General features: G+C 40.6%; 1 pseudogene; it reads right to left on the bottom strand.

Moving 5' to 3' along the window:
• Positions 1 to 6055: 6055 nt before the first annotated feature.
• LOC148030869 (uncharacterized) overlaps positions 6056 to 14601 on the bottom strand; it is a 50822-nt pseudogene continuing 42276 nt past the window's right edge.

Consider the following 14601-nt stretch of genomic DNA (forward strand, 5'->3'; position numbering starts at 1 on the left):
TGTGGATTATCGAAATGCATCACACAAACAATGAATCACACGCAGAAAATAACACAAATGCACAACAAAAGAAATGGAGGTGTATACGACTCGGATGCACAGCAGCACGACAATGGCTCTTGCAGAGGCAGTATGGATTGGACATGCTATCCAAATATGGGATGACTGGCTGTAAGCCTACTTCAGTTCCTTTGGAGCAGAATGTGAAGTTGAGTGCAAATGCAGGTGAGCTTCTCGAAGACCCTACTATGTACAGATGCATAGTAGGAAGTTTGATTTATATGACTATTACCTGGCTAGATTTGAGCTATGCTGTTGGATTGGTAAGTCAGTTTATGCAGCCTCCAAGGAAATCACATTTGGATGCGGCTAGATGCATACTCAGGTATGTGAAGTCCACATTGCAGTATGGATTATTTTATGAGACTGGGGTTCAGATACAGTTGCATGGATACACTAATGCTAATTGGGCTGGTAATATTTCTGATAGACGATCTACCAGTGGATATGTATTCTCTTTTGGGAGTGCTGCAGTCACTTGGAGCAGCAAGAAACAGCCTACAGTTGCCTTGTCAAGTACAGAGGCTGAGTACAGGGGTGCAGCAATGGCTGCATGTGAGGTAGCTTGGTTGCATAAGCTACTTTATGATATGCATCAGCCTACAGATGGGCCAGTTGTCATTTATTGTGACAACATGAGTATTATACACTTGGCAAATAACCCAGTCTATCATGCTAGAACAAAGCACATTGAGATGCATTATCACTATGTGTGGGAGAGGGTTTTATAGGTCTTATTGATCTAGTTTATGTCAGCACAGAGGATCAGGTAGCTGACATATTCACAAAGGCATTGGGCGCAAAGAAGCTACGCAAGTTCAGAGACATGCTTGATGTGCAAGAATTGGGATTGAGCTCGAGGAGGAGTGTTGAGATATCGAGCTCCACTCGTGATATGCTAGGGTGACCGTTGTGCATTTATGTCACCAACTTGTTAGTTGCAGATGCGGTTGGTACACCACCCATGAATAATAGCTAGATGACAGCTATCCTTATCTACTCTAGTTCGTGGCTTAGTTAGTATGCCACCTTAGTTAGTTGAGTTTGGTTTGAGACCCATATATAGGGTTCTTCTATTTCTTTGTACTAGAGTTCTTTTTGGCTTACACAAACTAAGAAGAGGAAAACTGTTTTCAGCCTCCATCTTTGTGTGTATTCCCCCATTGTGCAAGCAAGAAAGCTACAAGTGAGACTCCTTCCTTCTCTCCCACAATCTTGACATAATGTTCTCTTTTGGATCTTCTAGTATACTCCATATCCAAATATAATTTCCAGGCAAATAAGTGGTAAGAAGCTCTTCATGGAAGGAGTCTGAGAATTCAACGTTAATTGAAACTTAGGTGGAGATCACAAGACTCTAAAGTTTATGTTCAATTGTGATACTAAGGCATTAACATCATTGTCTTATTCATTTTGCATAAAAACAAAGAATTCTTCTAAGGCCATGGATAATGTTGCATGAAAGGGAGGAGCACTCACATGCAACAGAGGGGCACCACTAAATAGGTTGCATCTTAATGAGAATTAGAAAGCTTTATTTCCAATTAATATTGAGGATATCCATTTTTACACTTTTCATTTCCTCATATGCAAATTCAACAAGTTCTTGAAGTTGCATATCAATTATGTATAGACAAGGAAGACTCCCTCTAGATGTGATGTAACTATTGAGAAAGTCAAGGAGTTATCAAATTCATTAGGCTTACATGGAGGCAAGATTAATATTAAAAAGGACTAGAAAACATCAATCCTAACTTATGATTTAGCATAGAAAATATCAACAATGAGTGGGATAAAGATGAAGAGATTCTTGAATAATATGACTGGCAAACCATCAAAGTTAAAGTGGGGGCTATGGACTCATTTATACATATGTAGTACATTTTTGGAAAGAGACCCTCATCTTAAGAATGATCATGGGTAAAAGTTTGGTTATTTTTTGATAACTTGGTCTGTATAATACTAAAACTATAAATAGATTATTCCACTCACGTTGCATTTCATATACTACTCAATGATTTTATAAAGCTAGTTGTCAATCCATAGGGAGAAGCCAACATTATCCACTACATGGTATGCCTTCAACTCTACTACTTACATGTTCTTTTATATTTGTATAATTTGATATCTCAAATTTAATGTCAATGCTCTATATACCTTTCTAGCACATATTATATGATCATGGATCATATTTTTTGAAGAAGTATGGGTCTTTGGAAATGTGGAGCACCAAAGATATGGAGAAGCCTCATTACTGGGCTCATGGTGCATATTTCAAGAACACTTTCCATGGAGGCGGCCACTTTAAGAAAAGCTACCTTGTAGAAATTTTGGATTAGTTTTATAGATATACCTTCAGTCACTCCATCACATTGGAGAATGCCAAGGTTAGTGCGTTGGCTAAATCTCTCAGGAAAGAAATCCAAGCGTGTAATAAGAAAATGTAGTGAAACATATTTGCATTGAATACACATGTAGCATGGTGCATGACAAGGTGAAGGAAATGGTTAAAATGGACATATATGTAAAACCATGTGTGAATCTTTCCTAATACTAGGTTTCAATAAATAGAGCTATTTAAGTTTATTTCTTATTTCATGCTTCTATTATTGTCTTCTCTTCTCCTCTTCCAATCCACCTCATGGCCTGCACCAAGCAAACCGCGCGATGACATCCACTACCAGGCCAAGTTCAAAGGTAATTATTTACCTATCCACCATGGAAAGGCAAGGAGATCCCCAATTTTATCTAGTGGGAGGACCCTAATAGCAACACAACCTCGTGGTCTTGTAGTCCTTCTTGTTACAACTATATATATCATCTCTCACTTGACTTGGGTCTCACCTATATATACTAACTCTACATCAATATGAATCATTCTTTGGGAGCATGTCTTGTGTATCTCTCTCGTACTCTCTCTCTCTCTCAACACTTCTGCCCACCATCCATTCAAAGGCTAGAAGACCCTCCCAAAATCACCCTTGGAGACTTTGAAAAGAGTTCATGAACAAGAAGACCATTCTAAAGAGGAAGAAGTAAGTTAGGATGTGGAAGGTTATAATGAGCTAGAGAATAATGAGGGTGATGCTTGTATAGATGAAGAAGGGGAACAATAATAATGATGAGGACAACATTGATGACAACATGAATAGGTCCCATGATAGGATTACTTGGCCAAAGACTAATGTAGATGCAATTGATGGGCACACAATAGGTGGCAAGGGCCCCATACGATGCACCAAGCTACTAAAAAAATGAGCCATAGTTCTTCCTCCTCCTCCTCCTCCTCCTCCTCCTCCTCCTCCTCCTCAATTACCCCTCCTCCTTGCTCCAAAACTAGTCCTCGGTCGAGCAACTTGCACCTAACTCCCAACCTCAGCCTTGACAAGCATAGGAACAACAACCATGGTGAGGTCCACTGGAATGAATCTTAGGGAAAAGGCTAAAGCAGAGGAAGAACTATCACCTAGCAGCCCTCAAGGAGATCTGCAAGTACCAAAAGATTATAGAATTACTAATCATGAAAGTTCCCTTTGTGTGTTTAGTAAAGAAAATCACTCTTATGTATATCATTTTAGCATGCAAGGGATTGCAACGAGGACTATCCAGGAAGTTGTGAAAGAGTACCTTGTCACTTTTTTTGAGATTGCATGTTTGTATATAATTCATGCCAAGTAGGTAACCATCATGTAAAGAGACATGCAATTAGCTAGAAGAATAAGAGGAGAGAGAGTTTAGCAATGCCAAGGGCTTGGAGTTTTTCAATACACATTGTAATGCAATGTACTTTGTAAACTTCGATATGTAATGAAAAACCTTTGCTTTATACTATGCCTTAAATATCTCATACTGATTTGAATATGATGGTATAATTCATAATTTTTTTGTCCATTCATGTGATGTAGCTCATTCAGCTTTTTTTTGTCATTTTTGGCATTTTAGAACAAAATTAAGTAATATGAACTATCAAATAACAAATTTTTAATTATAAACTTCTTATTTTATTTTAATCATCTCTCATACTCTAAAAATATCAACACATGTACCATAGAACATTGATTCATAAAAGACCTCAATATAATGACAATTAAACACTAAAAAATAAAAAATATGTTTGAGAGGTAGATTGCAAGAAAAATATATTTGTATTATAGTGAGTTCAAGGCCTTTTTTCTTTACAAGGTTCTACTTGGAATCTTAGGTCTCAATATATGTTTAGGTCGTTTTTCAGGAACTTGATTCTATTGTGGGCCTACTTGTGTCACTTCTTGGCCTCTCGTAAGCCAACCTTGACACTCCTACATGGTCCCTTGTAGAAACTTTTTCAATGCACTACTCCTTGGACTTCTTAAACCTCTTCTTGGTCAACATACTCCTTATAGCTTTGGGAGGAATGATGTTGCTGTAAGCTTTCGATGCTTTCTTCACATTCCTCATTGCGTTGTCCAGATGGAAGAAATAATCCCCTAGATGAAAGCAAGTGAAGATATGCCCTAGTTTGAGAGAATGAAGGGCTCCAAGATGGGCCAGTCATGTTCTATATATGGCAAATAGGTAGAGAGAGTGTGATTCAAGTGAGGAGATGAAGTTAGATACTCAACTTGAGCTTAGATTGAGAGATGGAGAGGGACTGAGAGTGAGAAGATACCAGAGAAGTAGTGCCATGCTCAGCTGAGCTCTGATACCATGTTGATAAACATGGGATCTAGGGCATGGCAGAAGCTATGGAGGATGGAAGATGAATGTACAACTCATGATGACATAGATTTAAATAGACTTATTATAACACAAGTGAATTAGGTTCCAAGATAGATTAGCTTGGACTCATAAACACATTCTTGTGTAAGATGGACAATGACACTGACAGTGACTCAAACTGATAGTTCCATTACCTTGTTATGAGTGTCAACCAAGTACATGCCTTTAAAGTTTTTTGGATAGTACCATTCTCCTCAGTGTGCATATGGGATTCTGAACATCTCTTCCTAGAGCTTCTAGAGCATACATCTTTTCTCATATCTTCCATACAAAGCCACTTATGGGCCAATCTCTTTTAAGCATACATCTAGCCTCTATGGGCATATATCATTTGATTTCTCAACAATCCTGACCTAGTGCCAAAAACCACACCCTGCATTTTGTGCGGTAGATATCTTGCACAATCTCACAAATAAGTATTGAGAAGCTCGCCTTCGGAATGATGGGATCAAAAGAGCGCTGATACCTCCTAATTTCTCTCAGGGCTACCGTACATGGCTTCCACTTGTATTTCTTGTGGGAATGCTAAGGAGGACCCTTGTGAGGGCATCTTGAGGAAGCTGGGTTAGGTTGAGAAGGGGGTGCATCTAAGCTAGTAGGTGCTCCAAGGGGCCGATCACAATATGGGGCTCTGAGCAAAATCTTATTTGCAACTACCTTAGGCCTAGCCATCTTTCCTGTAGAAGAGATGTGAGAACTCAATGAATAAGATAGAAAGTGAAACCCTCTTTTATATAACCCTAAATTGTAAGACTCGTTCACATACATGCACACTCTCTCTTGGACACATTGTTCATCTTGCTATCTTAGCTCTCTTCGAACCCATTTGCTACCTTCTTGAAGCCTTGTTTCTAGCCAGTTGGCTTAGTTTTCTTTAGCACTTCAGGCTTTATAACACACTCTTTTAGTGACATGACGTGATTCCATCATGTTTGCAGCCGATTCATCAACACTTTCATTTGCTCTCTTTTGTAAGAGTTTAGCTTCATCCGCTACTATAATCTTATACCACCAAGATGTTTGGAATACGAAACCCCTTCGCACAGATTTCAGATACCTAAATTCTAGTGAGTTGGAACTAACATAGATATTCATTATTTAACTTGCTCCAGCTTACTCTAACTTCAATTGCATGACATGCACTGCAAAGATATGGAGTCCTCTTCTGCGTACAGTATTAGACCTCCTACCTGTCCCTGCTGGCCTTAATTAACTTACAGTCACTTCTGGATATAAATTACATCTGCCTCAGCCTGGTCAAGTCCCGAACTAAAGCTTCCAATCCCTCTTGACATGAACATGTTCCCGAATACACAGCAACAAAAAAGAGAAGACTCCCAGAAGGTGCTTCTGTAAAGGGCTTAAGACTCCAAACATCTTGATTCACAGGGTAGATTGGAAGCAGGCTCTGCACAAGCAGATAACTTAATAGTTTGAAAGACTCCTCAACCGCTGCTGTAATGTGTGTAGAACTCCGTTCATGCACTTCATGATTACAAGAGAGAATTTTATAGATTGATCTAGAGAATGCTGATGGTTTTCTTCAAAGGTTATCTTGACAATGCTGTCAGCTAGTTCTTTCAGAAGAGATTGACTCATAGGGAAAGACATGAGGCTACTTCTAACTTCCATCTTCATGCAATCCTTGGAGACTTCTTGGGATTTATAGTCTGATAAAAACATCTCTGACCAGTCAAAATCCTCCTCCACGACCTTGTACCAATCTTCTGGCTTGGCCCAATCTTCCAATTCCTCACAGAGAGAGAATGCCACTATTTTTTTTTTTTTTTGTAGAAGGTCTCAACAAGTGAGGTACACATCCAACAGTGAGAGCAAGAATAGCAGCACATCTCAGAAGCAAATGGTCCTGAATTTCAGGGATGGCAAAGCCCATTTCAATAAATTTCTCCGCAACTCAAAATTCTCACAAGCAGCAACCTGTTCCAATGAAGTTGAGAAGAATGCAGCAACAAAAAATTCCCTGATTTCAGAGGCAAAAGATAGTTCTGATTACAGGTGCATCTCTATGGCTCTGCTCTCCAACTTCCCGTTTGTTACATAGCAGCACATCTGGAAATCTCCATAGTCTCTATTTCTTACACAGGTCTGATTCCCCCTTTTATGAATGAGTAAAACACAAATAGTGAAGTGCATCCATCTCTCGAATGTGTGATTGCATATACACATGAGACCCAAACCATGAAATCCGAAACAGAGACCAATAATTACAACACTTTAAGCTGTCCCACAGTAGCCATAACCAGTCCTGTGCCTATGAAGCCGTTACTCGCTCCGATTTCTTCACCATAACCATTCCTTCTACAAACGTATACTGGACACCTATCACGACAAAATTTACGAAATTATCCACCTTCCCTCCGAAAAAGTCCCAAAACTATTCATCCGCTTCCCTTTGCTTTTTCCTATCAAAAGATGCTTTTTCCTCTTGCTTTTTCCCTCCAAAAACGGTTCAAAACCAAATTAGTTTTCCCTTCTCCTCTTTTTAGCCCTTTGACAGTCAGCTTTACAATGAGTAATCTGTGCATAAACTTCGACTTCGGCCTTGAAAATTGGATGGCAAAATACTCCCTCGGTGCTTCACTAATGCTTTGCTTGCTTAAGCAGCTTTTGAGAGACTTCCTTCAACTCTATGTCATGGGAACTTTTGAACTTAGATGATCGCTTCCACAAACCTTTCTTTGATTCCATAATTCCCTGCATTTTTCTTAGAGATCATCATTGAAATCATCAGCTTGATAATGTCCTTTGGCATCAGTTTTTCATATTTTTCTAACACACACACATCATGCATCCAAACAGAATCACACACACACACAAACGAAATATATACATTGGATGCGGATTATCGTAATGCATCACACACACAATGAATCACACGCAGAAAATAACACAAATGCACAACAAAAGAAATGGAGGTGTTTACGGCTCGGATGCGCAGCAGCACGACATCCACCCCCTCTAAACCTGCGCATCCTCCGGATGAGCCAACTATCCAAGATCATTCAAATCCACATACAGGTTGAGTCCATCTTCTGTTTCTAGTAGACCTGTTTCTCCATCAGCTTCATCATTCATATACTCTGCTTCTTCTGCTTGTCTTTCTTCTACCTGCTCTTCTTCTGTCAACGCTTCAAGTGCATATTCTTTATCTTCTATTCTCTTGAAAATCTTGACTCGTTTTCCAGCAATGGGCACCCCCAATACTGTTCCATCTAATTCAGCCAACTCATAGGTACCATTGTCAAAAACCTGTTTCACCTCATACGGTCCAAACCATCTTTGAACCATTTTTCTCATGCTACTATGCTGATTCTCTAGACTACTGTCGTAGACTAGAACCCAATCTCCTTCTTTTATGGCTCTAGGCCTCAAGCGATGCCTTAAATCAAACCTGTCCTTGTTTCTGAGTCGGGCTGCCTTCAAACGATCAACTGCTAGCTACACATCTTCTGTCCTTCTTTCTAGTTGATGAATCCGAAGAGCTAGAAGCTCTTCCCTTGATAAATTCTCATGCCACAGAAGAACACTCCAAGTGAGAGTACAAATTTCTATAGGCATGACAGGTTTTTGCCCATACATCAACTCTGCAGGCATGTATCCAGTAGTCACACTATGTGTAGAGCGATCAGCCCACAACGCAAAAGGTAGTAATCTCGGCCAATCCCCAATCCGACCTCTACAAGCTTTTGCCAATGCTTTAACTATCGGCGGATGTCCTCTTTCACTCTTGCCATTTCCCTCTGGATTATAGGCAGTAGTAAGAGCCAATTTAATCCCAAGCCGTGAGAAAAATTCTCTAGCTTCATCTGCATCTAGCTCTCCACGATCAGCTGTAATCTTGCCTATACATCCATACCTACAAAATATTTCTTCCAACAAGAATTTACATATTGTAGTGGTGGTTTTTGTTCGCAAAGATTTGCCTTCAACATAGTTTGTAAGATCCTCCCTAGCCAAGACAAGATATCTCATCTGCCAAAGTCCCACTAGCAAAGTAACCAAGTCTACCACCCACTTATAATGCGTTCATAGTGGATAAGTCGGATGCAACTCATCACGATGTCGCACTAAAGAGTAAAGCTGGCAGTCCCTGCAAGTCTACACAAAGTGAGAAACACCTTTATACATTCCTTTCCACCAGTATCTTTCTCTGATTTTCTCATAGGTAGCCCACACACCTCTATGTCTAGCCCATGAGCTCTCATGAAACTCTCGCATAATCTGTATCTGCATCGCTACATCACAAACTACTCTCAAGGGCAAGCCTCCTCTCTTCTTTGGATGCTTCCAAAGAAAACCATCTTTCAAAAAATGCCCATAAGCCTTCCTTCTGATTTTCTTGAATTCATCATCTGTCCAATCAGCTCTTCGAGTCAATGAACTTAGATACTGTCCAATTTGCAGCCACTCGTCAACATAAAGTTCTTCAGTAAAGGCTTCAACAGTAGATACATGACAATCATGAACAAGGACAGAAGCTGCAAACTCTGTCTCATCTTCTTCTGCAAGCATTGACTCCTCATCCTCATATCTCGCTCTAGATAGCATGTCAGCAACTGGATTATCTTTCCCTGCTATGTGCCGAAATTTTGGATTCAATGATTTGATATAGGCAATCCACCAAAGCATCGCTATATATGGAGTCGAGCAACTAGTAATCATGCCAAGCAAAGGCAAACAATCTGTTTCCACAACAACTGAAGCTCCAATGAAATACCCTTTATCACACTTCAGTGTAGTAACTACTCACCACAACTCTCTTTTGATCTGCGGATATCTCCTCTGTCGCTCATTAAGAACTTTAGCTCCAAAGCGGATTGCATATCTATTTCCATCAGCATCATGCTGTCCCACTGCCCAACCTATGCCAATAGGGCTAGTATCAACTGTCAACATGATCGGCCGTCCACACACTGATAATCTTCCTTGCGAAGAGTAGGAGCAGACTGTAACAGCTTCTTGAGTTTACGCATGGCTTTCGAATGCTTCTCATCCCAATGAAATTTCTGCCCCTTTCGAAGCAGTTGATAGAGAACATCTGCTATATGAGCAAATTGAGGAATCCAAATCATGTAAAATACACAAGCTCCCACAAATCTCTGCACCTCTGAAGTAGTCGAGCAATACTCTGCAATCCTGCTTATGGCATATACCTTTGCAGGTGAAGGCTTCCTGCCATAATATCCAACCATATGCCCAACTATGATGACTTCATTAACACCAAAGATAGATTTCTGCCCTGAAAGAGTCAAGTTTACCTCCTCTAATCGTGTCAACATTTGCTCACAAGTAACCAAGTGGTCAGCCACAAACTGTCTACATCCATGCAAATCAAGACTTTCATTCTTTTCTTCTTCTGCACAACCCTCAATAGGCACATCATCTAGAAAAGGCATGGTATACTGCGGAATATAGTCTTGTAGAACCCTATGCATAGCATTCATCATATGAGCAACTGAGTTTGTGGCACCTTGAGGCAAGGTACACATCCTCACAAGACCAATAGGTGTCCACATAGTAGTAATATCCCTGCTTTCCAAGGCAAGCTGAAACTAATCATAACCTGAATACAAGTCACCTAGAGAATAGATGGCTTGTCCTGCAAAAGCCTCAGCAAATTCATTCACAACTGGACCTGTTCCCACATTCCTGATTGTCACTTTGTTCATGGGCTGCATATCCTGAATAAATCTCAAAGTACCATTCTTCTTTGGTACAGTAAACCACCTGTTAGAATAGGGTGCAGAAGAGGGTTCCAAAATCCCCATCTTAATCTTCTCATTCAGCAACTCTATCAGCTTTGGCAAGTGTGCTTTAGGCACAGGTATAGGACGTATATTCCATGGTACATGAGGAACAATGAAGATGACCATAGGTGCAACCAATTCGGGACTAATGCAGCCAATTTCATGTGGAAAGAAAGCAAATGCCTTACCATGACGTCCAAGCATCTCTCTAAAACATTCTTTTTCCACTGGAAGCAAGAAATCATCATTTCCAATCTTCAATTCTGTAAGAGTTTCAGCTGTAAATTTATGTCCAATATTTGCAGGATCTCTCAACATAGGATGCTTCATATCTTTTTCAATCTGCTCATCACTATTAGGAGGAAGCGGCCCTGCAACCGGCTTAACCTTCTTATCAACTGTTTTATACTTCGCATCAACCTTGACATCATTCAAGCACTCTTTTCTTTGCTGCAATTTCTGCAAATTTTCAGCAACTCTCAACTCTGTTGGCGGAAAAATTTCAGCCCTTTGCTCTATGGACTGCATGGGTGCAGTCTGAAACTCTGTATGCTGAAATTTTTCAGCATTCAACTCTGTTGACTGAATGGATTCAGCCCTCGACTCTATGGACTGCATGGGTGCAGCCTCATACTCCATATGCTGAATTTTTCCAGCATTTAACTCTGTTGGCTGAAAGGTTTCAGCCACCTGCAACTCTATTAGCTGATCAAGATCAGCCATAAATTCAGTTTGCTGACTTTTCTCAGCCTCTAACTCTGTTTTCAGCATAAAACTAGAAATTTCCTGAAACATATCCAAGGTTTGCACGGGTATGATCTTTGAACCCTTATATACATCAGTTTTCAGCATTGCTTCCATCTCAAACAATGTATCTGCATAAGACATTCCTTCATACAATCCATCTACATACTCTTCTGCCTGCAAAATACCAGCATTCTTCAACTCTTTCTCCTTACGACCAATGTACTGCCTGGCAGCTCTAGGCAAATCTGAAATTTTCTGATAACTCACTGAACTATCTGAAGAAAAACCAACAAAATTATTGGAGAAAGACTGGCTGCCAAGAGGCGAGATCTCCTCTTTTCTCCACTCCGTACCACTGGCATCTCGCAAGACAGCGGTACCTAATGAAAATCCAACTCCTTCGCAGGTAGTGGTGCCTCACGCAAGGAGACTCTGTTTCTCGGATGATTTACCCCAACAGTCATAAACTGAACAGCTCGCATACCATCTTTACTGCGTATCCGCGCATAAGCTGACCCGTCATCCATCACTTTCGTTTCCATTCTTGCTTCTGTAATGAAAGGCTATCCAAGAATAATCGGATAAGAGCAAGAATCCTGAACAAAGCAATGATAATCCTCTTCAACATTACCAATAGAAATTCTGATACTCGGACAAGCAGCATACATATCACCAGAAGTATTATTGGCGGCTCTCATGCGCCAGCCATGCTCTGCATCCATAGGCCACTTGCCACTCTCATAAACACCTCGAGCAATAAGATTAATCTCAGAACCATGATCGACTAAAGCGATCAAAGGAGTTTGTTTCTCTCAAATCCTTACCACTGTCTCAGTGGTTGCTCTAGCCCAATGACTTCGTGAAAAATGGTTGCGAGGAATGAGAATAGGGGTATCATCATCTTCATACTGCATAGGCTGAACTATTTTCTCCAATTGAGGATTAACAGAAGCATTCTCAACCATCACTGCATCATCATGCTCTTCCCCAAGAGCTCCATGCCACAATCCCTGTAAAGCAGGTCCTTCCATCGCATGTCGTTTCCTCCGCAAAAGATCCTGCATCTGATCCTGTATTTCTCTTCTAACAATCCCAAGAGCTTCTCCAACAGTAAAAGTAACTTCACTATTCAAAATTCTTTCATGAAAAATCTTACTCATATCCGTCTGCATATCAAGGTCTGACAAGAGCTTGAATCCTGGCTCTTTTCTTGGTTGCCTCTTCTCTTTCATCTGCTTGTCTCCCATAGGTTGTTCAGGACCTGATTGAGCTGGAGAGCTTGACGTAGGTGGAGCTGTAACAGGTGGTGAAACAAAGTCACCCCCTCTAGTCGTTTTGGAGGTGCTGGGACCCTCCTCATCACTTCTTCTCTTTTCCTCAACCATGGCATCTAAACCCTGTGTTTTAGCCATATAAGCAAAAATAGAATACTTGTCAACAGGAGAATCCCATCCCGTTTCTCCTCGGATGCTGGAGCCCACACAAGTCATAGTAGATGCTTGAACTTTCCCTCTTCTCGCTATCTCCAAGGCAAAGGACCATAAAGCAGAGTCTCCATTAGATTTCTGCTCAAGCTGAACTCCATAAGCTGAAGCATCTCCTCTAACACTCACATAAGCTGATCGCGCAGCCATATCATCAACAAGCTTCTTCATGCCTCCCTTACCGAAGTTCATGTCAAGAGGAGCGCCAGTCTCTGTCAGCCATATCTTCCCATCTTGTCCCCAGAACACTACATTCTTCTTACGCGCTTCCTGAAAAGCATCACAATCTCTGCAGTGTTGGTGCTCTGTACTATCGCACCAAATACATCGTCTCCCTTTTCTTTGACCAGCTGGAAAAGCAGTCGCTGGAGCAGGTGCTACAGCAGGTACTGACATAAGTTGCTCCTTTAACTTACCAACTTCAGCTTTGACTGCTTCAATCATCAAATCTACCAAGCCTTTAATAATATCATCTACAGATAAGGGCACTGAAGCAGCAGGAACTGGTGGATTCACAACAGGAGGAGTAGGCTTAGGTAAAGAAGTTGCAGCAGGGGTAGAAGAAGAAGTCTCCGAGGATTTTTTAGAAACTGATCCTGTATTACGATGCAATCGTACTCTCTTGCGTTGCTTCTTAACAAGAGTATTCACAGCATCAATGACATATCTCCACTCGGTCTTTAAACCTGAATCAGTAGCTTGATCTTCTAAAAGATCATCCAACTTTTCTTGTAAATCAGCATCAGGAGCTTGTAAAAATAACTCCACTTTCTGCATCTCCAAAGCTTGCTGCTCAGTTCCATCCAACTGATCATAGCGGCTCTCAAACTCTCGCAGAAGAGTGGTAACAGAAAGTCCCTTATTAGGCATAGAAACCCATGCTAAGAAATTCCTGCGATTTATAAGACATGTATCCTCCAGGAAATATTCATCTTTTAATGCCTTCTTAAACTCTGCCCAACCTGCATGTGTTTCTTGAATTTCTGAAATGTGGACTTCAAGAGCGCGCACCACGATCCGCAAGAAGTAGCGGCTCCAACATCTTGAGAAACCCCAAAAAACTTCATCTTTTCTTCATACAAATGCAGGTAAGTTGACACTTGCTGGCCATTAAACTACTTCATCTCCTGTTGGACAACTTTCAAGGCATCCATAGCATCACTATCACGTTTCGCGTGAGCTTGCTGCTGCATATAAGTGGTAAATGACTGAAACAGGTTCTTCATGACATTATCATCTATCATCTCTTCTTGCGAGTCTCCCATCTTGCTGAAAAGTGATGCAGCACTTTCACGTCGGGTTCACTAGAAATGTCGTAGAGTTCACGCAAGGGCTGCAGAACACGGGGTTCAAGATATAGCAAAGGAAGAGACTAACAAGAAGAAAATTGAATTGTTGATGGCAAAGTACACTATATTTCTTGTCAAGTGAGTTACATGAAGCTCATGTTCAGAAAAATCTGAACATATTCAGTTTTACATACAGATGCTTGAATTTAGTTTTTCCATTGGCACTTGATAAATTCTGTTGGGTAATAATGTCTGTGAACAAATTTTCAGGAATCCTTACAAAGTAGGAGTTTAGTAGGCCACAAAGCCTATCATTGTTGCTTCATGTTTGGAATATGAAACCCCTTCGCACAGATTTCAGATACATAAATTCTAGTGAGTTGGAACTAACATAGATATTCATTATTTAACTTGCTCCAGCTTACTCTAACTTCAATTGCATGACATGCACTGCAAAGATATGGAGTCCTCTTCTGCGTACAATATCAGACCTCC

Source organism: Lygodium microphyllum, chromosome 9, assembly GCF_053477565.2.
Source record: "Lygodium microphyllum isolate KBCC chromosome 9, Lygodium_microphyllum_v1.1.10, whole genome shotgun sequence".
In the NCBI taxonomy this organism is placed as follows: Eukaryota; Viridiplantae; Streptophyta; class Polypodiopsida; order Schizaeales; family Lygodiaceae; genus Lygodium; species Lygodium microphyllum.